This window comes from Oncorhynchus tshawytscha, linkage group LG18, assembly GCF_018296145.1.
Source record: "Oncorhynchus tshawytscha isolate Ot180627B linkage group LG18, Otsh_v2.0, whole genome shotgun sequence".
In the NCBI taxonomy this organism is placed as follows: Eukaryota; Metazoa; Chordata; class Actinopteri; order Salmoniformes; family Salmonidae; genus Oncorhynchus; species Oncorhynchus tshawytscha.
Genome location: NC_056446.1, coordinates 20,425,942 through 20,450,989, shown reverse-complemented (window position 1 = coordinate 20,450,989; position 25,048 = coordinate 20,425,942). Strand labels below are relative to the sequence as shown.

The 25,048-nt window shown below is 42.5% G+C and overlaps 1 protein-coding gene across 1 annotated transcript in view; it reads left to right on the top strand.

The window, feature by feature from the left end:
- The window catches only part of disp1 (dispatched homolog 1 (Drosophila)), a 71,332-nt gene that overhangs the window by 11,538 nt on the left and 34,746 nt on the right, over window positions 1-25,048 (top strand). Inside the window, exon 3 of the mRNA XM_024378095.2 lies at window positions 12,963-13,036. The gene's annotated coding sequence lies outside the window, so the exon portion shown is untranslated. The remainder of the gene's footprint in view (window positions 1-12,962; window positions 13,037-25,048) is intronic.

The window sequence follows — 25,048 nt, the reverse complement described above, 5'->3', positions numbered from 1 at the left end:
ATGGAGTATTCAGTGTGGCGGGCTGAGTAGTGTGGCGGGCTGAGTAAAAAGTAGTCTAACCTGGAGTATCCAGTGTGGTGGGCTGAGTAAAAAGTAGTCTAACCTGGAGTATTCAGTGTGGCGGGCTGAGTAAAAAGTAGTCTAACCTGGAGTATCCAGTGTGGTGGGCTGAGTAAAAAGTAGTCTAACCTGGAGTATTAAGTGTGGCGGGCTGAGTAAAAAGTAGTCTAACCTGGAGTATTCAGTGTGGCGAGCTGAGTAAAAAGTAGTCTAACCTGGAGTATTCAGTGTGGCGGGCTGAGTAAAAAGTAGTCTAACCTGGAGTATTCAGTGTGGCGGGCTGAGTAAAAAGTAGTCTAACCTGGAGTATCCAGTGTGGCAGGCTGAGTAAAAAGTAGTCTAACCTGGAGTATCCAGTGTGGCAGGCTGAGTAAAAAGTAGTCTAACCTGGAGTATTCAGTGTGGCGGGCTGAGTAAAAAGTAGTCTAACCTGGAGTATCCAGTGTGGCAGGCTGAGTAAAAAGTAGTCTAACCTGGAGTATCCAGTGTGGCGGGCTGAGTAAAAAGTAGTCTAACCTGGAGTATTCAGTGTGGCGGGCTGAGTAAAAAGTAGTCTAACCTGGAGTATTCAGTGTGGCGGGCTGAGTAAAAAGTAGTCTAACCTGGAGTATCCAGTGTGGCGGGCTGAGTAAAAAAAAGTAGTCTAACCTGGAGTATTCAGTGTGGCGGGCTGAGTAAAAAGTAGTCTAACCTGGAGTATTCAGTGTGGCGGGCTGAGTAAAAAGTAGTCTAACCTGGAGTATTCAGTGTGGCGGGCTGAGTAAAAAGTAGTCTAACCTGGAGTATCCAGTGTGGCGGGCTGAGTAAAAAGTAGTCTAACATGGAGGATCCAGTGTGGCAGGCTGAGTAAAAAGTAGTCTAACCTGGAGTATCCAGTGTGGCGGGCTGAGTAAAAAGTAGTCTAACCTGGAGTATCCAGTGTGGTGGGCTGAGTAAAAAGTAGTCTAACCTGGAGTATTCAGTGTGGCGGGCTGAGTAAAAAGTAGTCTAACCTGGAGTATCCAGTGTGGCGGGCTGAGTAAAAAGTAGTCTAACCTGGAGTATTCAGTGTGGCGGGCTGAGTAAAAAGTAGCCTAACATGGAGTATCCAGTGTGGCGGGCTGAGTAAAAAGTAGTCTAACATGGAGTATCCAGTGTGGCGGGCTGAGTAAAAAGTAGTCTAACCTGGAGTATCCAGTGTGGCAGGCTGAGTAAAAAGTAGTCTAACCTGGAGTATCCAGTGTGGCGGGCTGAGTAAAAAGTAGTCTAACCTGGAGTATTCAGTGTGGCGGGCTGAGTAAAAAGTAGTCTAACCTGGAGTATTCAGTGTGGCGGGCTGAGTAAAAAGTAGTCTAACATGGAGTATCCAGTGTGGCGGGCTGAGTAAAAAGTAGTCTAACATGGAGGATCCAGTGTGGCGGGCTGAGTAAAAAGTAGTCTAACCTGGAGTATCCAGTGTGGCGGGCTGAGTAAAAAGTAGTCTAACCTGGAGTATTCAGTGTGGCGGGCTGAGTAAAAAGTAGTCTAACCTGGAGTATTCAGTGTGGCGGGCTGAGTAAAAAGTAGTCTAACCTGGAGTATTCAGTGTGGCGGGCTGAGTAAAAAGTAGTCTAACCTGGAGTATTCAGTGTGGCGGGCTGAGTAAAAAGTATATTCCTTATCGGTCATGTGGGTGTCACGCCATACATCCAGCAGTCCTAGATCCTGCAGTATCCTATTGATCTTTTTAGCAACTAGACTCATTTTCCTGTTTTGATTTGTGTTGTCAAATTTTGAGTTTAAAATCGTGTTAAAATCTCCTCCACAGATAAGAGTGCCAGAGGTTTCTGTGGCAATTAAATCAAACACCTTCCTGTAGAAGACCATGTCACTCCCTGGGGATGCGTATACATTAAATAAATGTAACTTCCTTGTTATCCAGTTTATATTTAACAAGTATAAATCTACCCTCCCTTTCTTTAATTTCTACATAAACTCAAAATTAACTGAATTTGGGATCAAGATTGCAACTCCCCTTCTTCCCATTTTGTAAGAAGAAAAAAAAGTATTCCTATATCCAATTTTCTTGAGTTTCTCATATTCAGGTGTGGATAAGTGAGTTTCCTGTCAGAATAGTATGTCAACTCTCTCCTGTTTCATCTTTGCTATTACATTACTTCTCTTGATGTCACTCCCCAGTCCGTTTACATTGAGACTTATGACCTTATATTCCCAATGATGCATCGATATAAATAAAAACCCTGTGCACCATAACTGCCTGCTTAACATGAGCCTAAAAATTAACGATGAATCAAGAACGATAATAATGCAAACCAAAGTTGGGAAATACTATGGTATTTGGACTCCCATGTCAGAGGACTGTCTCTTGCCTCTGGGGTTTGAGGGGATGAGTCTGTCCGCAGGATGGGCCCCTCGCTCAGATATGAAAATGTGTGATGTAGTCAGTCACAAACAAGACCTGTTGGCAATGAAAATGATAAGGGCGCCTATTCAATAAACTTGAGGTTGATCGGTCAGTAGGTTGGGTTCAAAAACCTGCCCTGAGGCTGAGAGCCCTCCATCCTCCTCCCCTTGCGGGAAGCATGTTTGGAACAGGTGTTTGGTGACAGGGTCAAGGATGCATTTTCTGATTACTGTCGCTGGTTTCTCTGCCAAAACAGTTGGGTCTATGTGGGTATATGGAGGACGCTAGAGAGCCTGCTGGCCCCAGCAGCTAAAGCATGGAGACATATGCCCAAAGTCTGTTCTCACTCTGTGTGCCGGAGTCAAACGGCAGCATCACATGCAGACTTTCAAAATAGCAATTAGCTTGAGTATAGATCATCATGAGATGGCCTCAGTTTGGTGAAACTAATGATGAAGTTACATAGGCTTTTTCAAATCATTTCATTAATATATCATCTGGTAGTCCCAAAATGGCGGAACTCTCAATGAATATCCAACTATTTTTGGTTTTTAAGATATTTTCTGAAAATGTCTGTTCCCAGCAGTGGAATTTCAATGGAATTTCTGCACTATACCTGCGTTGTTTGACTGAACCCTCATTCGTTGGTTCTTTTTGGCATCCGGGCTGCCCCAGTAATACCATGGAGACCAATTAGAATATGCCTAGTGATATAATTCAGAAACTGTGTTGATGGAAACATGGTCCTAATGATCATGTCAGAGACCCAACCAAAGCAGAGGCCTCTTCTGCTGTTGCTCTTATCGTGGCCAGACGGGGCCCTAACCTGTTTGCCCTCTCCATTGCTGATTCATAGCCTGAAACTTCTCTTTCATAACCAGGCTCCCATCATTCATCACGTCTCAGCTGAAGCCTTTAAGAAAAATGTCAGTGCTTTAGTCCTCTACGTTTTCTACTGAAAGGCGTCCAAGAGTCTGAACTCTTAATTCAATAAGAGATTAATTGAAAAAAATTGCAAATGTAAGCCGTATTCGCTGGCCAGAACCTAGGAGTGGGATTTTATTCCCCCTCGCTCTCTGTGCTGTAAATCTTCTCAGAGTTCCATGTTCTTGGCTCCAAACAATTAAGAAACTGTTCATTAGACTGACACAAACCAGAGAGAACCATGAGGGTGGGAAGTGGCTCTCTGTACGCAACAGTCTTGGACGGGGCCCAAAGTCCCCCTGAGGGCCTGCTGATTTGGTCACCATACAGAAGGTGGGACTGGGATGGGAAGGCTTTGGGTTCAACTTAATCCATTTATTTTGTTTCAGTCAACAGAGACCTTTGTAAAGTCTGAGCCTATCCATACATTGAGTTAAAAGGCACAGCGACTGCCAAACAAATGATTTAGCTTGCGTTCCATCCCCTCAGAGGAATACTGGTTTTGATTGCAGTAGCCAATATTTTCGTTGAAATGAAGTATTTAATTTAATTGTGGTTTGAAACTGTGTGTTTCATTTCACTACTGTGAGCTGACTGTTTGGTAGAGTTTGATTGATGGACAACCAGAAATGTTTATATATCAACCAATGGAATTCAAATATTTTTGGATGTGTTTTAGCGATTGATTAAAAAGCACATTCAGCAGACAGGTTCCAATAAAAGGCAACATTTTGGGGGGAAATGGTAGCCCGTAAGGGTAACAGTCAGAACTTCAAAGGTCTTCTCTCTTTTTTTAGTACTGCGTTAAACTGATGCTGATTTTGTTTTGGATTCCTGGTGGAACGGCAGCTCAGCCTCGCTCAGTAAAGTGGATGACATGACATTGCCCAGCTCCCGGCTTTGGGGTTATTTTTTTCGTTAAAGAGGGAGCTCTGGGTAAGCCACAGTCAAGGCCTTGTGTCAGTGTTTACTAAATGGGATTCTCTGGAGCACTGGCAGCTCTTCAATCCCCATTATATGCTCTGTCTGGACCATGATTGTGTAGTGTAGTGTTGTGGAGGAGCTGCTTGCTTTCACCCAGCCCTGAGCTCCAGAGATGGCCAGGTCGTTACTGGAAAAAAAGAATGTGTTCTCAATGGGGTACCCTGTTAAATGAAGGCAATATTAATCTCATTCCTCCTACTACTCCTCTTCCTCCTCCAGATATCAGAGTTTGGAGTGAACAGTAAAGGGAAATAGTAGTTTAATGGTAACCTGATAGGATGATGCCTTTTGGCCTTGACTTTAGATTGACTTTATTTCCTCTCTTTCTCTCGTCAGTCCACCCATGTCTACGTAAGTGATAACAGGGAAGAACGGCTGATTTCCTCATAGGTGAGGGTAAACGCTGACGGGCTGTTCCCTGTTGGTGCCCTTGACGTGGGCTCCTCTAGGTTATCACACCCCGCCTTTGGCACTGCATCTGTTCTCATTAGACTGTTGTGGAACCTTGTAGCCATCTGCAGCGGTTCCTACAGCAGGCCAGGCCACCATCTTTTTCTCTGTGGACCTGGCGTGCTACCAAGCGTTAGAACGGGAGACTGGCCTTTGTGATTTGTCTGCTTGTACCCAGGCCTGAGTTATGCCATCCCTCCTGTACTGTAAACACAGGGATTGGATGGACCCCTGGAGACCAACTGGATCACCTCTTCTTTTATTACCTCACAGCGAATCCACTGGTTGCCATTAGCTTGGAAATATGTGCTTCATCTCCAGGGTCAATCACATTCTTATTCATGGCAGTTGTGACTTTTTCATTGATCATCCAGTTGAAGACAATGATGGAGTAGGCCTATGTGTTTAAATAATTTTAGTTCAACTTTGTTTTTAGAGCTCACTTCTTAAAGTAATATGTTCCTATTTTACTCTGTCATTTTTGTTAATATAGAGCAGGTCATTTTGTTTGACAAGAAACTTATCAAAGGTCACTGGTCACCATCGCTGGTTAATCAATTCAAAACCCTTCTGGTTCATTATATCTGTTGTTTTGAGTGTGGAAACATGAGCTTCCTGTTATTTTTGGAGAAAAAAAATCTAAGAATATTCTAAAATGTCTCTCCCCATTATTTCTATGGTGGCTTCAAACAATGGGTGTTATTTTCATAACCATGCTTTGAATTTCATCCCCCAGGGTTGCGTCTTTCCCTCCCTCTCTCCGTCTAGAAACAGAACCAGCTTTGTTTTTGTAATGATCACTTAAATGACACTTCCAAAGCTCAAGGTCAGAGCGACTTCCCCTTTCGGTTTGATTTAAGTGGCACCTAGCCACGCTACTGTAGCTAATCAAAAGGATTTATGGAGTGCATCACATTGGCCTGGAATAAGGGGTGTTTGTTGACACCCTCCTCCAGGTGTTTTGGACCTTTTTTACTCACTATTATTGTAGCTGATGGAAGGCAGCTGGGGAGACCTTCCACTTGTTTGGTTTTAAAGGGTTTGGCAGAACGTGCAAACCTCTCCTCCCGCTTATCCGGAAAGTCTGTGTATAAGCTTCCATAATTACATTGATCTTGAGAGGGTTTTACGACCTGCTGACGCAGTCTATCACATTTCAACATGGCTCTTGTTAACGGCCGCGGTGTTTTGCATATTCCAAGTTCACGTACAACCACGTGTGCTTCTCGGGTTTCCTGGTAATTGGGATTTTTCACATGATCCTGAAGTAGAGGACCAGAAGTAGGGAGGATGGGACAGACAGGCAGACGAGGGGTGGGCCTCAGAGCGTTGCCAAATGGTTCCTCTCCTTGATTGAGTCAGAGAGACTGTCAGGCCAGAGGCGTGGACTACGAAAACCAGATGTTGACTTCCACTCTACATCTCCATAACCCTAAAAACGGATTGCAGTATAGTCCTAGTATTAGAAGCCTCGATAAAACGTTGTTTCGCAGCATTGTGTAGTGTGCTTTTGTGTTTTGTTTTTTCTTTAAATGCAGGATGCCAGGAAGTCATTATTAGGCCCCCTTATCCAAGGAAATGTATCGTGCCCCTGAGTTTCCACCCAATCTCATCTTTTGGTCTGGTTTGAGTGAACACAACAGCCTGGGACAAAACCCTCCAAGCGGCCTAAATCTATCTTAGGCACTTATTTGGAATTTATGTGTGATTACTTACCATTAAGTGCCTAATAAGTGCCTTAGAAGGGTAACGGGAGGAGGATTTATGTCACAACAGAATGGGCGACAGGGGTACGACGTCTTAGGCCAACTTAAGATGGACGACCACAGTAAATGAAAGTGAGCAGTGAAGGATGGGTTGGATTGAGAACCTTTAGTCAAACACTGCCTCTGGCTGAGCTTCGCAGCCCCCTGAGTCCCTAGAGGCAGCAGGTCATTGTTGTGTTCAAATATCCTGACCTTTAGTAATGAGAAGGCAGGTTAGAGGACGACCTGGAAGCGCTTTGTCTGCATCTCCTGGGAACACAAACACCATCAGTATGCACAGGAACAGCTGCAGGGCGCTCCATGTCAATGAACACGTTGTGACACCTATTTGTAATTTCACTGCAAAGAAATTTGGGAACCCTTTTATGGGAGCCTTGCTGTGTGAGAAAAACAGATAGCTAAGTGTATGTGTTGTGGGAGCGGATAACTGGTAAATCAGTCACTCAAATGTTTGATATTAAACTTTAATCGAACAGTACACATAACCTAGGCCATGACCTAACATTGGTACTAATAGTACATGTGTCATGGTTTGTTGATTGTTCTGGACGTGGCGGAAAAAATGAAGGCTGGGGCGGTTAAGCTGATAAGTCGTTTGCTTTTTGATGAGAGCTCTGGGTTTGGCAGAGATGTAGATTTGTATGCCCTTCCTTCAAAATTCCTCTTAAAATGATGTTATGTCACCTGATAATGATATAGGCAAGTAGGCATTGTGAGACAAGAATGGGTCCCAGACCCAATATTTGCTTGTCTGGTAACTCTATTCATCTCTTTATCTTTACAGATAATCCATAGGCAACTTTGCTAATAGCTGTTCCGCCCACTAAAGAATGAAGGTGTGTGTGTGTGTGTGTGTGTGTGTGTGTGTGTGTGTGTGTGTGTGTGTGTGTGTGTGTGTATGTGTGTGTGTGTTGGTCTCAAGGTATTTTAGTAGTTCACAGATTCAATACTGGGGATTTAGTTTTAGGGCTGATTTTACTCCAAAGGGTGTCCGCTACTCCCCCTTTTCATCCTGCCATTATTTGATTTGTTTAGAGGATTACTCAGCCTACTTTGGCTTTGGTGTTGCCTCTCCCCACTGTGCTTTCATCACTGCAGATTTCCCATGTTGATAGCCCCATGTCATCCGATCCTATTTCTTCCTGTCCTAAAACCTAGTCCCATACGGTGTACAGTGTGAGTTTCAGAAGCAATTTACGTATCTAGCGTGAAATTGAACAGCTGAAATAAGGCGCAGCGCAGAGATGTTTCTTGGCAGCTCTCCAGGAAGGGCTGCGGTTGCTAATCTGCTTTCTGGGCTTTGCTTTTCCCCCTGTCTTTGGTTGTTAAGCACTTTAGGAAAATGCATCTTAAGTGCTCTTTCATGTGTTTTTGTTATACTTATTGAGTTTAGCTTGCATGTAAATTCGCAGCATAGCATGCTCAGAGCAAAAGTCAGCGAATGGAGGGGAGGAAGAGCAGTGCTTCTTGGCATAGATCCTGGGAGATGTTCTCGTAAGGCTGCCTGCCTGGGTTTTTGCTCAGTATAGTTGATCCTATAGCAGAGGTTGCTTTGGCTTTTGGAGTTTTCTTGAAAGAAAAAACATTTGAACTTTGATCCAATACAATTGAGAGAGACGACCATGTTGAATAGAATAAGACAGTAAGCCAGCAGGAATCCAAATGTCTATGACTCATTATTCAAATGTAAAACAAAAATGAGGAAAAAGATCTTTGAAAGCAAAAAGGGGATGACTTTTTCCTCAATGGTAGTCCGTCTTTTCCACAAAAGCTTTCAGGAGTTGATATAGGCATAGGCCTACCTTTACTCAGTGGTGGAGGAGACCAAATACTGCGGCGTCTTCCAACTAAAAACAAGAAGAGTTCTGGAATCTATTCATGCCATTGGAAACTCCAATGTAAACCACGCTTATGATTTAGAAGTGAACAGTTTTCTCATGTCATTACTTGTTTTGAACCCCCAACCACCTTCATTCTCCTTCAGCAGACTGGGTGATTTGTTATTTTTCTATATTCTTCTGTCCTCCCGGGGTTTTGTTGCCAAGGCAATGGTTGACAAATGCGGCTCTGGGATTTGTGCGGGTATGTATCTGCAAAATGCCTGTGTTAAACACGACCAGAGGATCCGATCAGACCCTGAGGCGCGGGAATAAGGGAGACACACTGGTGTCTGAGGATGCCCTTCACTCAAAGGAAATGAGCCTGTGATAAACAGTCGTTGCCCGAATTCCTCCCCTTGTGTTGTCATCGCAAAAGTAAATACTCTGGGTGATGGTTTTGTTGTCTAAATCAACAGGCTTTCTTGCTCAGCTCAAGAGGATAATTTCCCCGAATTGAGCTCAAATGTAAAGAACACTCGTTTTTTCCGAAACATCCATTTACATCAAACTAAAATGACATCAAACTTCTCAGAAGAGGATTCGTACACAGGACTCAGTGATTCCATGGTTTTGAACTTGCCCAGTGAATTTGAGTGACTCCTTTGGAAATGAGTGCTGACTGTGACTCAAGCCAAGCCTCATTGAAGTAATTGGCTTGCACCATGCTGGGACTGTGCCGTTCAGTGACCAGGCAGGGGGAGATGGAAATAATTTGTGAGCAGGATGTATGTGAATTAATTGGGCCTGTGTCTAGGACTTCATCTAAATTAGTATGGAAGTGTTTTACCCTCAAAGATCTTACAGACACATTTTTGTACCAAAACAGCAGAGACCAACTTAGTTTTTCCGCAGGAAACAACTGATGCTATACTGGAATTGTAAAGAAAATTTAGCCGACATAGAGCATTGTCTCTCTTTACTACCCTTCAGAAATTGTTCAGCAAACTAGTGCATTTGTTGGTACCTTGGCTTGTCTTCTTGTGATGTAATAAATAAAGCCAGATGTTTTCCTTGTCAAATGCTAATGATGTTCCTTTCCCCTCCTAATATAGACCACATGGTTTATGTTGTAAATAGTAACATGCATAGAACATGCAGACTACATATCTGGGAGACAGAAAAAAGCATGGAATGTAGAAGTGGTTTCCATAAAAATCAGGTTGAACAACTTAAAGATGCACTTTGCAGAAATCGCTCCACCATTTACTAGTTGCTAAAATTCGAATTGTTCGCCTAATTTTAGTTTGTGACAAAACAAGCAAGTATAGTGTAGAGCAGGTATTCCCTGGGGGTACGCACAATGCTGTCGGGGGCACACCAAATAAAAATGTGATTCACATTTTTTAAACATTTTTTTTATCTTCACATTTTCAAACAGTCCATTTATGTTTTCCAACGGGGCTATACATTTGGGTGTTTTTTTTTCTCACCTGAGTAGCCTCGTTTCACTGCCAAAAATGAAACTCAACCATGTTCAGCGAAATAACAATACAATGTCAAATACAGGTAGCCTAGTCAAATAATTAACATCCAATCACATTAACCCTTAATCTCTCGCGGGAATTCCACTAACGGTTCGTATGTAGCCAAACGTAGCTGCTGCTCATGTTGGTATCTGTACTGATGGCGCAAAAGCCATGACAGGGAGACATTGTGGAGTGGTAACGAGCGTGCAAGCAGTTGCTCCCGACACGACTTGGGTACACTGCAGCATCCACCGAGAGGCTCTTGCTGCCAAGGGAATGCCTGACAACTTGAAATACGTTTTGGACACTACAGTGAAAATGGTTAACTTTGTTAAAGCAAGGCCCCTGAACTCTCTTGTATTTTCTGCTCTATGCAATGATAAGGGCAATGACCATGTAACGCTTTTACAACATACAGAAGTGCGCTGGTTATCAAGGGGCAAAGTATGGCACGTTTTTTTGTATTGAGAGACAAGACTGGTGTTTTAAGGGAACTATTTAATGAAGCTGCCAGTTGAGGACTTGTGAGGTGTCTGTTTCTCAAACTAGACACTCTAATATACTTGTCCTCTTGCTCAGTTATGCACCGGGGCCTCACACTCCTTTTTCTATTCTGTTTAGAGACTGTTTGCGCTGTTCTGTGAAGGGAGTAGTACACAGCGTTGTACAAGATCTTCAGTTTCTTGGCATTTTCTCGCATGGAATAGGCCTAATTTCAGAAGAAAGTTATTTGTTTCTGGCCATTTTGAGCCTATAATCGAACCCAAAAATGCTGATGTTCCAGATACTCAACTAGTCTAAAGAAGGACAGTTGTATTGCTTCTTTAATCAGCACAATGGTTTTCAGCTGTGATAACATAATTGCAAAAGGGTTTTCTAATTATCAATTAGCCTTTTAAAATGATAAAACTTGGATTAGCTAACACAACGTGCCATTTGAACACAGGCCCATTATCAGCAAACATCACTCCTATCTAGATATTCCATCAAAAATCAGCTGTTTCCAGCTACAGTAGTCATTTACAACGTTAACAATGTCTACACTGTATTTCTGATCAATTTGATGTTATTTTAATGGACAAAAAAGTGCTTTTCTTTCAAAAACAAGGACATTTCTCATGGTTTACAAGTGAGAGTGGATTCTCGGGCTTCACTAGCATGAACACTAAATAAAGGCACAGACTGTGTGTGGAAAATAATTTATGACTGAGACTCTCTCCAATACAAACCAACATTACAGAGGTCTGTGCATCCTTTCAAGCACACCCTTCTCATTAACCTCTGGTGATTTTTTAAAACAATTTTCGATTAAAAAACAAGGTTTTATATGTAACATGGTTAAATAAAGAGCAAAATGATAGATTATTATTATTTGTGCCCTAGTCCTATAAGAGCTCTTTGTCACTTCCCACGAGCCGGGCTGTGACAAAAACTCTCACTCCTTCTTATGTTTAATACATGTATCGTATAGTGTGTGTGTGGCAGGCTTACAATGATGGCAAAAAACAGCATTTGAGAGTGCGCTGACCCTGTGCTAGAGAGGGGTACGCAGCTGGAGGTTGAATGTTTGAAGGGGTACGGGACTATGAAAAGTTTGTGAACCACTGGTGTAGAGAATCATTGTACCATCTAAACCACTGTAAAAGACGCAAAAACGGAACTTGAGAATGGGAAGCATAGAAATAGTGCACATAGCCTTGTTTTAAATGAGAATGACAGATCTGTAACAAACTTTTCTATGTGAATTTGGTCAGGTTGCCCCAAAAAGTGACATATTGAAGCTTTAATTGATGTAGAATTGTGGTGAATGTAGACCTAGGCCTATGTCAGAGAGAAGTTCAGCTTTTGAACTGTTAGGTCTACTGTGTGAATTAAGTTGTTTAGAAAATGAGTCAAGTCATTAAGATCTTGAATTTATATTGAAGGAATGTCAAACAATTTGAGGATCTTGAAGAATGCACATTTATGTCCATTATGGTAATGTCCCTGTGACCTAAAGTTTGTACACCAATTTACCCCAGAAAACGGATCTGTCCACATTTCCCTTCTTCACTTGCTACAGTACTCTTGATCTTCTTGTGGCTATCTCAGCACACCTTGGTAATTGGTGATGTGGACCACATGTTGGCTTTCAATAGCCCTCTGTTCAGTCAGTGGCACCAGGACCTCTGGCACCAGGACCTCTCTTTCCCAGGCACATAGTTGTTGGCATCATCGTTAAGGGAGGGAGGGGGAGGAATAGCTTCCTCTCCTCCCCCTTCCTCCCTCCAAACCCCTCTTGGTAGAGCGTTGGTTGGATGGAAAGCTGGCCAGTGGGCAGGCTGTTTTGAAAGAGGCTCCACAGCCCTGCTGCTGCCAGTGTCTATAATCTTCACGTGACCTCCGTGACCTTATTAACGGGGCGAGAGTGGCAGGACTGCTGTTACCCCTCCTCTTGGGGGTCAAGGTGGTTGAGGCGGGGAGCAGCTATTAGCTTGAGAGCGTCCTGAGGAGAGGCTCTTTTGAAACCCCCAGGAAACATGTCACGTTCTCCTTTCCCTTTCTCCTCCAATTAAAGTGATTTTCCTCACTGGTGGTTTTTCAGGCCTGCGAGTTGGGAGTTGTTTTGAATCAGTATTTTTTGGGATGTTTTGTTGGGAGTTTTCTTTTTCTGTTGAGTAGGTAGGCTGTGTGAGGTCGATTTAAAACGTTTCTATCACAATTCTTTGGAATTGTCGAGGTAGGATGTTTTTTTGTTTGTTGGAAAGGTATTTTATATGGGACTGATGAAGTTCATGCATGCTCACTGGTTGTTCTTCTTTGTAATGTCTGCTGCATACACTGGCTCAGCTCAGTGTTGGCTTTGTTTGGGGAGCCATAAAACATGCTGTGCCATCAAGTTTAAAAAGGAAGAAGTACAGTATATCACCATCGAGAGCCAGTTACTCCATCATGATGAGATTGCCAGAGTGAAACTTCCATTAAGTTTTGCTTAGAGACCCTCACATTTCCCAACGGAAGAAAAAACTGTTCTGTGGGGGTTAATTTGGTCTTTTTGTCTCTCTTACAGCTTACCCATTGTGAAGCTCTTTCCAATCTGAATTCATGAACAACATCACTGGGTTGGACAATATCTTTCCCCTGGTAAGGTATTTTACTACATCTTTCTCTTTCCTCTTATACATGAAGCAAAACATTTGCCGTTGCAACACTATGCATGTCTAACTGATAAAACCAGATATAGGTCTAAATCCTCAGAATCAAGTACATAACGCAGTATTTTCTTTCTTGACATTTCAGTTACTTTTAAAAGTGACCAATCCATTAGTTAAAATAAACAGACTTGCGTTAACTAATAGTTACCAGTACTTTGTCTTCAAAGAGCTGTTGGATAATAACGATTCCAACTTTAATGTAATCAGACACTGAGTATGTTTTTCACAGTGAATACACTCTGCTTTCCATTGTACCCTCTCCCCCCTTTCCCATTCCTCTCTGTCTGGCGTGCCCAGACAAGCTGTCAGTAAAAGTCAAACAAAGTTTTTTTTTTTTTTTTCCTGCTCTTGCTACAACTGGGTCAGTGAGAAGCACAAGGTGAACATGTTTACCTGCAGCTCATGCAGGCAGCCCTGCTGAACCACTGAACCACCTCCAGAGCCATGTCAAAAAGCCCACAACGGTTACATTTTGCGAGAGGGTTTCCCAAGTTCATGTTGAAGACCAGACTGACCACTTTCCTTCTCTTTGACTGTCGCTTTGATTCATAAAAGTCTATCAGACGAGTAAACAGGTGGGTCTGTATGTTTTTGTGTGCGTGCCAGTGTTACGTGTTGCGGTCCAATATCTGTGCGTGTATGAAAGGTGGAGAGGAGCAGAATGGAACAGCTGGGTCTGCTATGTGTGCCTGTTTTGAAAATGTCAGAGTCTGGTGTTGATTCAGAGCAAAGCTGCATGCTCTACACCTTTCCTGCACAGCTGCAATGATTCTGCTCTTAATAAGGCCCACTTATGTACCCAAGACAAAGCTGGAGGGAATGGGGGTTAAGGGGTTGGAGGTGGGGGGGTGTACGTAGGTGGGGGTTGCAGTGCAGCTAGCTAAGTAAAAATATGGCTGCTGCCTGCGAGGGAACCTAGCAGCTGTGTTGACCGTCTCGTCTGACTGCGAAGAAAGGCACTGATTATAAAGTGCAACATTCTGGCACGGCCGCAGTCACAGCGAGGAGAAGCTTTGATCATTTAGCATTGTAAACTGCTCCATCATCTAAGGCCTCAGGTAATACCCTGGTTTATTAGTTTATGAAGGGGTTGAAATCTTTATCTACAGTACTGGGCCCTCAAGCACTTTTGATGCCAGCGCTGAAGTATCTTTTTCGTAACGAGCTCAGTGTTTTCCTTATATTCAATTAACAGCGGCGGGCCGCCACTACTAAATCGCTGCCGCCACTGCTAAATCGCTGCCGCCACTCAAAAAAAATGTTGTTTTTTTCTATGTATTTTTTATTTTATATTTTATTTTATGATAATAATTTCTGTGATGGTAAAACGTTTTCAGTGTAAACTTAAATGACTAAACCAGATGTAAACTATGTAAAAAGTGAAGGGAGCCTATATTTTTTTTTTATAAGATAATCTTTGAGAACTAACAATCACCAAAATAGAAACTAGACAGTCAAGGAGAATCTGTAAATTCCCAAAATGTCATGATTTTGTTATAGTGTTTGATTCACTCAGATAGCATAACAATCCAACATAATCCTTTGCAAAATGTGTAGAATTGCAGAGAATTTGCTTTAAAACAGTGAACTCCAAGGGGAAACACTGGAACTTTTGAGCAGTTTGTTTGTGCCCATTTGTGGCAGCTTGGAAGGAAGATATACTAGGCTGCTTAAAGTTTTGATTATCTGTTGATTTTGATACACAATTGGCAACTATCTCAATGCGCTTGTTGATGAATGTATTGAGAAAGTATGAGATAGTTGCCAATTGGTAGTCGGCAAGATGACTTTGAGTAAATTGAGTCATGTGTGACCTTCATGAAGGGCCTTGGATGTTTCGGACAAATGGAGCCCTGAGGTAAACTGATAGTCTAGATACCAGATGGCCCACAACATGCTGCCAGAGCTGCTCCTCTCTGCTTTGACATGTTCAAACCCACAAAGCATACAACCCGCTTCATGAATGATTCAACCCTAGCAGGAGATTTTTCACCTAATGCTCAGTCACAGCTTATTTCTGGCAGTGATCCCATCTGTGTTGGACACCTCACCGCTGACTCCAGCATAGGCGGTGTAGTGAGTATATTTGTTCAGTAACGGATGCCCGAACTCTGAAACTCCCGGTCGGTCACTCTGATTGGAGTTTTCTTTTCCCTTATTGGGTTCCTTGCCTTCCTAGAGGTTTCATCAAAGGGCAGATGTAGGCTATTCATAGCTAGGGCAGCACTCTTCCCTATAATTCATTTTGGCTGTTGTTTTGTCTCATCTTTGGTCTATTGTGTTGGCAGTTCTGCTGGTGGTCCCATATAAACAACTCTGAAAGGGGTTCCCCTCTCTCTCGCTCTCTCTCTGTGTCTGTCTCTCTCTGTCTCTCTCTGTCTGTCTGTCTCTCTCTGTCTGTCTGTCAGAGAGCCTGTGCCTCTGGTTTTAATGGGGTAATTGAAGTTAGAGGATGCCTGGTTCTGGTGTTGGGTGCCAGGAAGGACCAGCTCTGTGTCTCTGACCCCTCCAGTACAAAGGGACCTTCTCATCCTCCTCTCTGAAAGCTGGGAAAAGTAAATATTTAGCAGGCTGCACAACAATGGCTGGCCCAGAGAGAGAATGAGACTTTCACCAGAACTCATGGCAGAGGGGGGGACAAGTTGGCTATTTCTGGAGGAGGGTTTTTTGGGGGAAAGGAATCTCTCAAGCAGAAGTCTCATTTATAGGGCGAGGTTTTCACCAGAACCCACAGCAGCCACTAAGGGGACTTTCTGTCTAAATATATATTTAAGATCTTTCACACTGTTTGAGCGATCAGACATCCTTTCTGTCAGCGCTCTCTCTGCTCTGTTTGGAGAACTCCATTATGGCACATCTTTCTTTCTTCTGTTCTTTTACCCCCCTCTTTGACATTCTAACACTGACACAATTGTGTGTCTCTCTGTGTGTGTGTCTCTGTTTGTGTTTGTATTTATCTTTTTAAAAAGTAAAGTTACCAGCCTTCCTTTAGACACACTCTGGATTAGAGGTCGACCGATTAATCGGAATGGCCGATTAATTACGGCCTATTTCACGTTTTCATAACAATCGGAAATCTGTATTTTTGGACATTTTTTTATATAGCTTTATTTATCCTTTATTTAACTAGGCAAGTCAGTTAAGAACACATTCTTATTTTCAATGACTGCCTAGGAACGGTGGGTTAACTGCCTTGTTCAGGGGCAGAATGACAGATTTTTACCTTGTCAGCTCGGGGATTCAATCTTGCAACCTTACAGTTAACTAGTCCAACGCTCTAACCACCTGATTACATTGCACTCCATGAGGAGACTGCCTGTTACGCGAATGCAGTAAGAAGCCAAGGTAAGTTGCTAGCTAGCATTAAACTTATCTTATAAAAAACAATCAATCAATCATAATCCCTAGTTAACCACACATGGTTGATATTACTTGTTTATCTAGCGTGTCCTGCGTTGCATATAATCGATGCGGTGCGTATTCGCGAAAAAGGACTGTCTTGCTCCAATGTGTACCTAACCATAAACACCAATGCCTTTCTTAAAATCAATACACAAGTATATATTTTTTAACCTGTATATATTTTTTAACCTTGTTGGGAACTCTGTGAAGACTATTTCTTCCTAACAAAGACAGCCAACTTTGCCAAAGGGGGATGATTTAACAAAAGCGCATTTGCGGAAAAAAGCACAATCGTTGCACGACTGTACCTAACCATAAACATCAATGCCGTTCTTAAAATCAATACACAGAAGTATATATTTTTAAACCTGCATATTTTGCTAAAAGAAATCCAGGTTAGCAGGCAATTTTAACCAGGTGAAATTGTGTCACTTCTTTTGCGTTCATTGCACGCAGAGTCAGGGTATATGCAACCGTTTGGGCCGCCTAATTTGCCAGAATTTCACTTAATTATGACATAACATTGAAGGTTGTGCAATGTAACAGGAATATTTATACTTATGGATGCCACCCGTTGGATAAAATACGGAACAGTTCCGTATTTCACTGAACGAATAAATGTCTTGTTTTCGAGATGATAGTTTCCGGATTTGACCATATTCATGACCTAAGGCTCGTATTTCTGTGTGTTATTATGTTATAATTAAGTCTATGATTTGATAGAGCAGTCTGACTGAGCGATGGTAGGCACCAGCAGGCTCGTAAGCATTCATTCAAACAGCACTTTAGTGCGTTTTTGCCAGCAGCTCGTCCCTGTGCTTCAAGCATTGAGCTGTTTATGACTTCAAGCCTATCAACTCTCGAGATTTGGCTGGTGTAACCGATGTGAAATAGCTAGCTAGTTAGCGGGGTGCGCGCTAATAGCGTGTCAAACGTCACTCGCTCTGAGACTTGTGGAGCGATGGGTAACGCTACTTCGAGGGTGGCTGTTGTCGATGTGTTCCTGGTTCGAGTCCAGGTAGGGGCGAGGTGAGGGACGGAAGCTATACTGTTACACTGGCAATACTAAAGTGCCTATAAGAACATCCAATAGTCAAAGGTATATGAAATACAAATCGTATAGAGAGAAATAGTCCTATAATTCCTATAATAACTACAACCAAAAACTTCTTACTTGGGAATATTGAAGACTGAAAGGAACCACCAGCTTTCATATGTTCTCATGTTCTGAGCAAGGAACTTAAACGTTAGCTTTTTTACATGGCACATATTGCACTTTTACTTTCTTCTCCAACACTTTGTTTTTGCATTATTTAAACCAAATTGAACATGTTTCATTATTTATTTGAGGCTAAATTGATTTTATTGATGTATTATATGAAGTTAAAATAAGTGGTCATTCAGTATTGTTGTAATTGTCATTATTACAAATACATTTAAAAAAAATAAAAATAATAATAAGCGGTATCGGTATCGGCGTTGGAAAATAATTATCAGTCGACCTCTACTCTGGATGTCCTTTCTCTCTCCCCCCCCCCCTTCTCTCCTATGTTAGATTAGTTGTTAAGTTGTAAACCCTTGTACACTAGGCCTACATCACAATTAATGCCAACAATGAAAATGGGGGTTCCGCTGTCTTTAGGCTTCAGCCGGGTTCCATTGGAAAGGCCTTAAAGCAGGTCTTTGCCTCCCGTACGCCATCAGTGTGACTGACATGAACAGCTCAGAAGACTGCGGGCGGCGTAGGGCTTAGTGTGCGAAGGTTGTACCCTGGCCAGGAGGAGAGGGAGCAAGCATGGGGCCCTATAATTCAGATCAACACAGTGATTTACTGTAACTCCTAAATCCTCATAATTTACTGCCATTATTACTCCTCCAAAGGTGTGAAGTTCTTCAACAAAACGCATTGTGCCGGGGTGAATGGGCCTGACCCCTCATTCCAACCGTTTCCACTCCGAGAATCATTCTGGCTGGCACTGTTACGGCTTAGCGCTCACTGGCTGCCACAGCAGAGAGAGGTAGAGAAAGCCCAGTCCAGGGTCACTGAGCCTCTCAACACTGGGACAGCTTACTTCTACCACTGACACAGAGTGAGGGGAAAGTAGAAGGGACATTTTGCCATGGTGTAGATGGCAGTAAAAAGAAACTCTAGCAACAATTAAGAACACCCCCCACCCCACCCCCACAGGGATGCTGGCCCATGTTGACTGCAAAGCTTCCCACAGTTGTGTTAAGTTGGCTGGATGTCCTTTGGGTGGTGGACCATTCTTGATACACACAGGGAATCTGTTGAGCATGAAAAACCCTGCAGCGTTGTAGTTCTTGACACAAACCAGGGCGCCTGGCACCTACCACCATAACCCCGTTCAATCTTTTGTCTTGCCCATTCACCCTCTGAATGGCACTCATACATAATCCATTTCTCAAGGCTTAAAAAGCCTTCTTTAAACTGTCTCCTCCATTCCGATTACACTGATTGAAGTGGATTTAACAAGTGACATCAATAAGAGATCATAGCTTTCACCTGGATACACCTGGTCAGTCTATGTTGTGGAAAGAGCAGGTGTTCTTAATGTTTGTATACTCAGTGTATATAATTGCATCACTGAACGTTAATGTTAGGTTGTTAATGATGGATTGCATCATGGAACATAGGACAAAGACCAGTCATCACTGGCTAGAATCCTCCAACACTCCTCTCCAAACAAGCAATTTCTTTGTTAGAATTCATAAGCATGAGTAGGAATCAACAATTCAAAGGGAAACGAACAGACAGGATGAATATGGATAATAACAGGCTGGCAATCTGTCTCTGTGTAGGGTTTTTAATTGGTGTGTTGTAATTAGTCCAGTTAAAGCTGTGTTGTTGGTCATGCTGCTCTAGCAGACTAATGGGCTGAGTATGGAGCTAAGTGGGTGCATGTCCACGGCTGTGCCTGCCAGCCAGCCAATGGTTTATGAGCCACTCTCATTCACTTGTCCCTTAACACTCTCCCTGCTTGATTATGGATGTGTAGCCTTGGTGTGTGTGTGAGTGTGTACGTACATGTGACACAAACCCGGGGGGTATTGCATATGCGTTTATGAAAGGAAAAAAGGCATTTCCAATGCCTTTCGGTGGAGGCATGTTGACCCAAAGCATGATGTAATTCAATAATCCTGTCACTATAATTTTCCCCACTTCTTTTAATGGTCAGGAGTTTAATCCAGGTTCTGTAGTAGGGCCCCATAATTTTCTCTGGGCGAGGAGTTTTTCCTGCTCCATCCATTTTACTGTCATATTTCACTGTTTATAAATATTTATGCACATAACAGCTAATAAAGTCAGGTCTGACTAGGAACTGGACGGCTTTCCAGTTTTAATTTTGAAGATATTCTATATTGTTGGTGGAGACGCCAAAAAGCTGTATCCACCCTTTTAATAATAATAACAGCTTGTTTTCTCATGTAAAATGAAAATGACAAACAGACCTTCACCCCTATAAGTATGCATATACATACACAAACATACCCTCATATGTCCATGTCTGCTCCGTACCCTGATGCTGTGAAGTGGGTGGATGGATGGGCCGGGGCATTCTATACAAACACAGGGAGTTGTGAGGAGACACCTGTAGCTCTCAAGCCTCTTTCTCCTCGGCTCCTGGTACAGTATCAGTGTCCTTTTGATGTACGATTTGTTATTGGTTTTGGGGCCCGGGGCAGCAACGTTTCAAATGTGTTAAGTGGATCGGCTGTCAGAAAGTTCCACAGCCATTCTTTGTGAGTGATTCTTTTAGTATTATTTGTTTTTACTTTACGGATAGGGACTTTGAGATTAGCCCCCCCTTTCCCCACACTGTCCCCCTTCCCCCAGTGCACCTCTTCTATCACAGTGAAAAGACACACACACCCCATCCTCCACACCCGCAGTATCAGGGCCACATGTGAATGTGACAGACAGGAGTACACACATGTGAGTATTTACAGTCTACATTTGTCAAAGTGCACATTTATCATGTGGCCCACTGGTGTCAGTGCTGCGTTCCCATGTCTCTCTCCCTCTGCTGGTACTCAGCGCGACACCCAGCACCTGCACACCTGATACACACACACACACACACACACACACACACACATTTTGCCTTACATTGATAAATGCACCCCTCACCACAGAAATCACTCTGAGAACTCACAATCTATCCAGTCTGGTACAGGAGAACTCGATGGGCCTAACTTTTCTACTGTCATTTTGTTGTTTGGTCTTAAGATTGTAAGGGGAAGAATTTGAAAGGTTTGCTCCATCCAACTTGCATCCCTAGCCATTCTCTACATATGGCAGGGATACGCCTTAAAGAGAGAGAAGTGTTGGGCCTACAGGGCTGAAGTGATTTTTATTTGGAACCACTTAATAAGATGTGTATTTTTATTTTATTTTATTTAACCTTTATTTAACTAGTCACTTAAGAACAAATTCTTATTTACAATGACGGCCAAACCCGGACGACGCTGGGCCAATTGTGCGCCGCCCTTTGGGACTCCCAATCACAGCTGAATGTGATACAGCCTGGATTCGAACCAGGGACTGTTGCACTGAGATGCTGCGCCTTAGACCGCTGTGCCACTCGGGAGCCCTGAAATTGCTTATTTTAGCAAGAATGGTAAATAACCTCTTGTGCCTTTTAACCAATCATAAAGTGCACAGAACTGTCTTAGAGTGCCCGTACATTACACCAGTCCAAGTCCAGCTTTTTACATTGGCTGACATTCTTTACTAAACCCTCATAACAACGTATAGCTGGTTAGCTGCCAATAGCTAGCTGAATGCCATTACTCAGTCATTCTGAGAAAGGTTAATGCACTGTTCTGTACTGGTCTTGAGGTGTATAGAGTAGTATTACTTAGCTGTGAACAGATCTAATAACTGGGCCTGCACTTACCGTGTAAAAACCAAAAAGAGAATGAGGTGGGAAAGGAAGAGAGATGTGAAAATCTTATTGTGTTAAAATGTCATCACTTTTCCGTTTTTTTTTCTGTTCTGGAGGAGCAGCTGCAGAGGCCCCGTCTCAGTGGTTTACCCCCTCCGTAGGGAGCATGACAGAGTCCAAATGCCAACTCTGCCCCAACCCTCCTAAAAAGAGAGAGACCCATTAGTAAGGCTAATACACATACACACACACTCTAGCCCTCCCAAACCAGAGTCTCATTAGTGGGGCGAATTCACCCCAACCCCGTCAGAAAGTCTGCTTGTCCTTGGGCCGCTGAGTGAGATGACACAGGATGAAGTCATTCCATTTATGTTGGCACAGAGACCGGGCTGATGCCATGCCTGCCAAGAGTTCTTGGACACGTCTCACAATGGTGAGAGGGACAGGAACCAAGAGGTTTGTGTCGCAGTACGTTGGACCCACGTCCAGCATTGCCTTTGTAAAGCCTGTGTTGAAAACCCCACTGAAATAAGTCAGGTGGTGACGTTGAAGAATGCATGTCGGTGAGAGTTGGGAGAGGTTCCTGTTCATGTCTCCTCTCCTAAAGCAACTTTTTTTACATGATTATTTTTGGATAATGTGTTTATTATCCATAATTCCATTCATTTTGTGCTCTCCCAGTATTTCTGAATGACAGTATTATGTCAGTGGTGTGTGATCTCACACCTAGACTGTTTTGCCACAGAAAATGTAGCGTCATGATTTTTCCTCTCTCTGTCCGGCACTGTGTGACATACCAACCGTGGAATCAGAGGGTCCCAGAGAAATTTGACATCCCCGTCCCAAAAGGTAGCCATCGGAGGCTGGAGTTTGACAGACATCCCCCCACCCCCCTTCCTTCCCATCAGAGGCCGGAGAGGAGAGGAGCTGCCCTGTCCTGTGTTTGTAGAGCAGGGGCTAGGGGGAAGTTTGACTCTGGAAAGCTTTGGCTGTGTTTGGGCAATTCATCAAAGGCTCAGCCGACCTGATGAACAAACGCTAAATTTGGGCTCCTCAAAGAGTCTCTTTCCATTACCCCCACAGGCCAACAACAGCCTCCTCCTTTTCCTTCCCCGTCGGCTCGGCTGGACTGCCCAGTCTGTCTCAGCCCTTCGTTAGCATCTCAGCAAGCCCAAGGTCAAACAACTACTCTTTCCTTCCACTGTCACTCTCCTCTAGTGTCTGTAGTGCCAGCCTCAGTTTGTTAGTGCTCTGAGAGCCCCTTCTCTGAAAGACTAGACAGGGATTGAAACTGTCACTGACCAGAGGAGGAACTATACCACAGTGTCTCTTCTGGCACGAAACGTGTTTTTATGGATCAAAAAGGTGCTTAGGTGGTGGGCGTGGCAATGAGCGTTTGCATTTTAAGCCAATTTTCTGCAATACTACAAATTTCTCCACGGAGCTGAGATGTATTGTTTTCAGTTTTAAATCTAATTTCCTGCAATTCTACACATTTTGCCATGTAGCTGAGAGAAAATGTTGCCGTTTTGTAGCTAATTTCCTGCGATTCTACATATTCTTTTTGGTTTTTATATTTTTTAAATGTATTTTTTTATTTGATTGAATATCTGAAACATACAATATACTTGCAGTATATATGACACCATACCAGTCATCCAACAGACTCCCATTCAGAGCAACACACAGAATCATCCAAGGTCAATGCCCTGCTCAAGGGCACGTTGACAGATCTCCCACCAGGCCAAAAAAGGTGAAACCGAATCCCCCAAGATCCCCCCCACAGTTCCCCAATACCTGTCCATCAATCATTCGAGACCCCTCCCACAGTCCCCCTCACAAGAAGAAAAAAATTAAATAAAAAATACAATTAATTCCATTCCCCACCCCCAAGAACCCCCAATGCACCAACAACCAAGAGATTGAGATAAACTTTTGTTATTGACCAAATACTTATTTTCCACCATAATTTGCAAATAAATTCATTAAAAATCCTACAATGTGATTTTCTGGATTTTTTTTTTCTCATTTTGTCTGTCATAGTTGAAGTGTACCTATGATGAAAATTACAGGCCTCTCTCATCTTTTTAAGTGGGAGAACTTGCACAATTGGTGGCTGACTAAATACTTTTTTGCCCCACTGTATCTTTCAACTATGCTGTGATGGTTAACGTACAATTTCAATCTATCTAATCGAGTAGAATCCACAGATTGTGAGTTGAAGATAAATACTTTTACTAAGAGTATTAGTATATTAGTAATTGACTGACCCGGTCTCTCCAGATCTCCTAACAGTACTATTTATAGGGTCAATTTTAGATCAATGTTATGCATTTTCAGCCATTCCTGAGACCAGAAACAGGCTACGTGAGGGCAATACCAAAAATAAATTGTCTATTGATTCTGTATCCTCACAACAAAATTTGCAGAGCTTCAATGATTTTATGCCCCAAATATTCAACGTTTTGTTGGTGGCAAGAATTCTACATAATAATGTTAGCTTAAAAGCACGAAGTCTTGCGTTGTTTTATATATCATCTCATACACCCTGTACTATGGAATCAGTACATCAAAAATCTCTTCCCAACTATTTTGCAATCTGTATGGCACAGTTGTCAACATCCTGGTCCTCAAATTAAACTGGTATACTTTCCTATTTATGCAATTTTTTGAATCCTTTATATTGGGCAGACAGACCAGTTCCCTACCTCCTCCCGCTGCCACCTGCCTCATACATTTTTGGGGTAATTCTGTAATCAATTGGTTGTACTCTTGGATTCAGCAGACCTTCCCATACAATTCTGATAACTCCATGAAGGACATAACTCTACCATTCCAATTTACAATATATTTTAAGAACAAAATACCCTTTTCTAACATATTTCCCATAAATACAGGTATTTTATCAACCAGCACATTTGAGTTCAGCCATAATATTTGCTGTAATATTTGTTCTATCTTTTCAGGGTGGAATTGTAGCCAGCTCTGCAATGCTTGTTTGAAAAGAGAGACACTTTTAAAAAAGTATCATTTTTAATGAGACATGGCAATCTGCACAATGGATGAGCTTTTCTTAGTAATCTACTTGGGAACCATTTAGGGTTCAAGTAAAACTTTTGAATAAGTGAAGCTTTTAGAGAGAGGTTTAGTGCTTTTATATTTAATCATCTCAACCCACCCAATTCATATTCATTATACAGATAGGCACGTTTTATTTTGTCTGCTTTAGCATCCCAGATAAATCAAAATATTTTTTGCTCATATGATTTGAAAAACGAATCATCGGGAGTAGGCAGCGCCATAAGTAAGTGAGTAAACTGAGATATGACTAAGGAGTTAATCAGGGCAATTCTTCCATAAATAGACAGGTATTTACCTCTCCATGGTTGCAGGATCTTGTCTATTTTTACAAGTTTTCTATTGAAATTCATTGTGGAGAGCTTATTTATATATTTTGTGATATGAATACCAAGTATGTCTACTTCACCATCAGCCCATTTTATAGGTAAACTGCAGGGTAATGTAAAAGTTTTTTAAAGATCCAATATGTAATATTGTACACTTATCATAATTAGGTTTTAGTCCAGGGAGTACGGAAAAGTTATCAAGATCTTCAACGAGATATTGCAGGG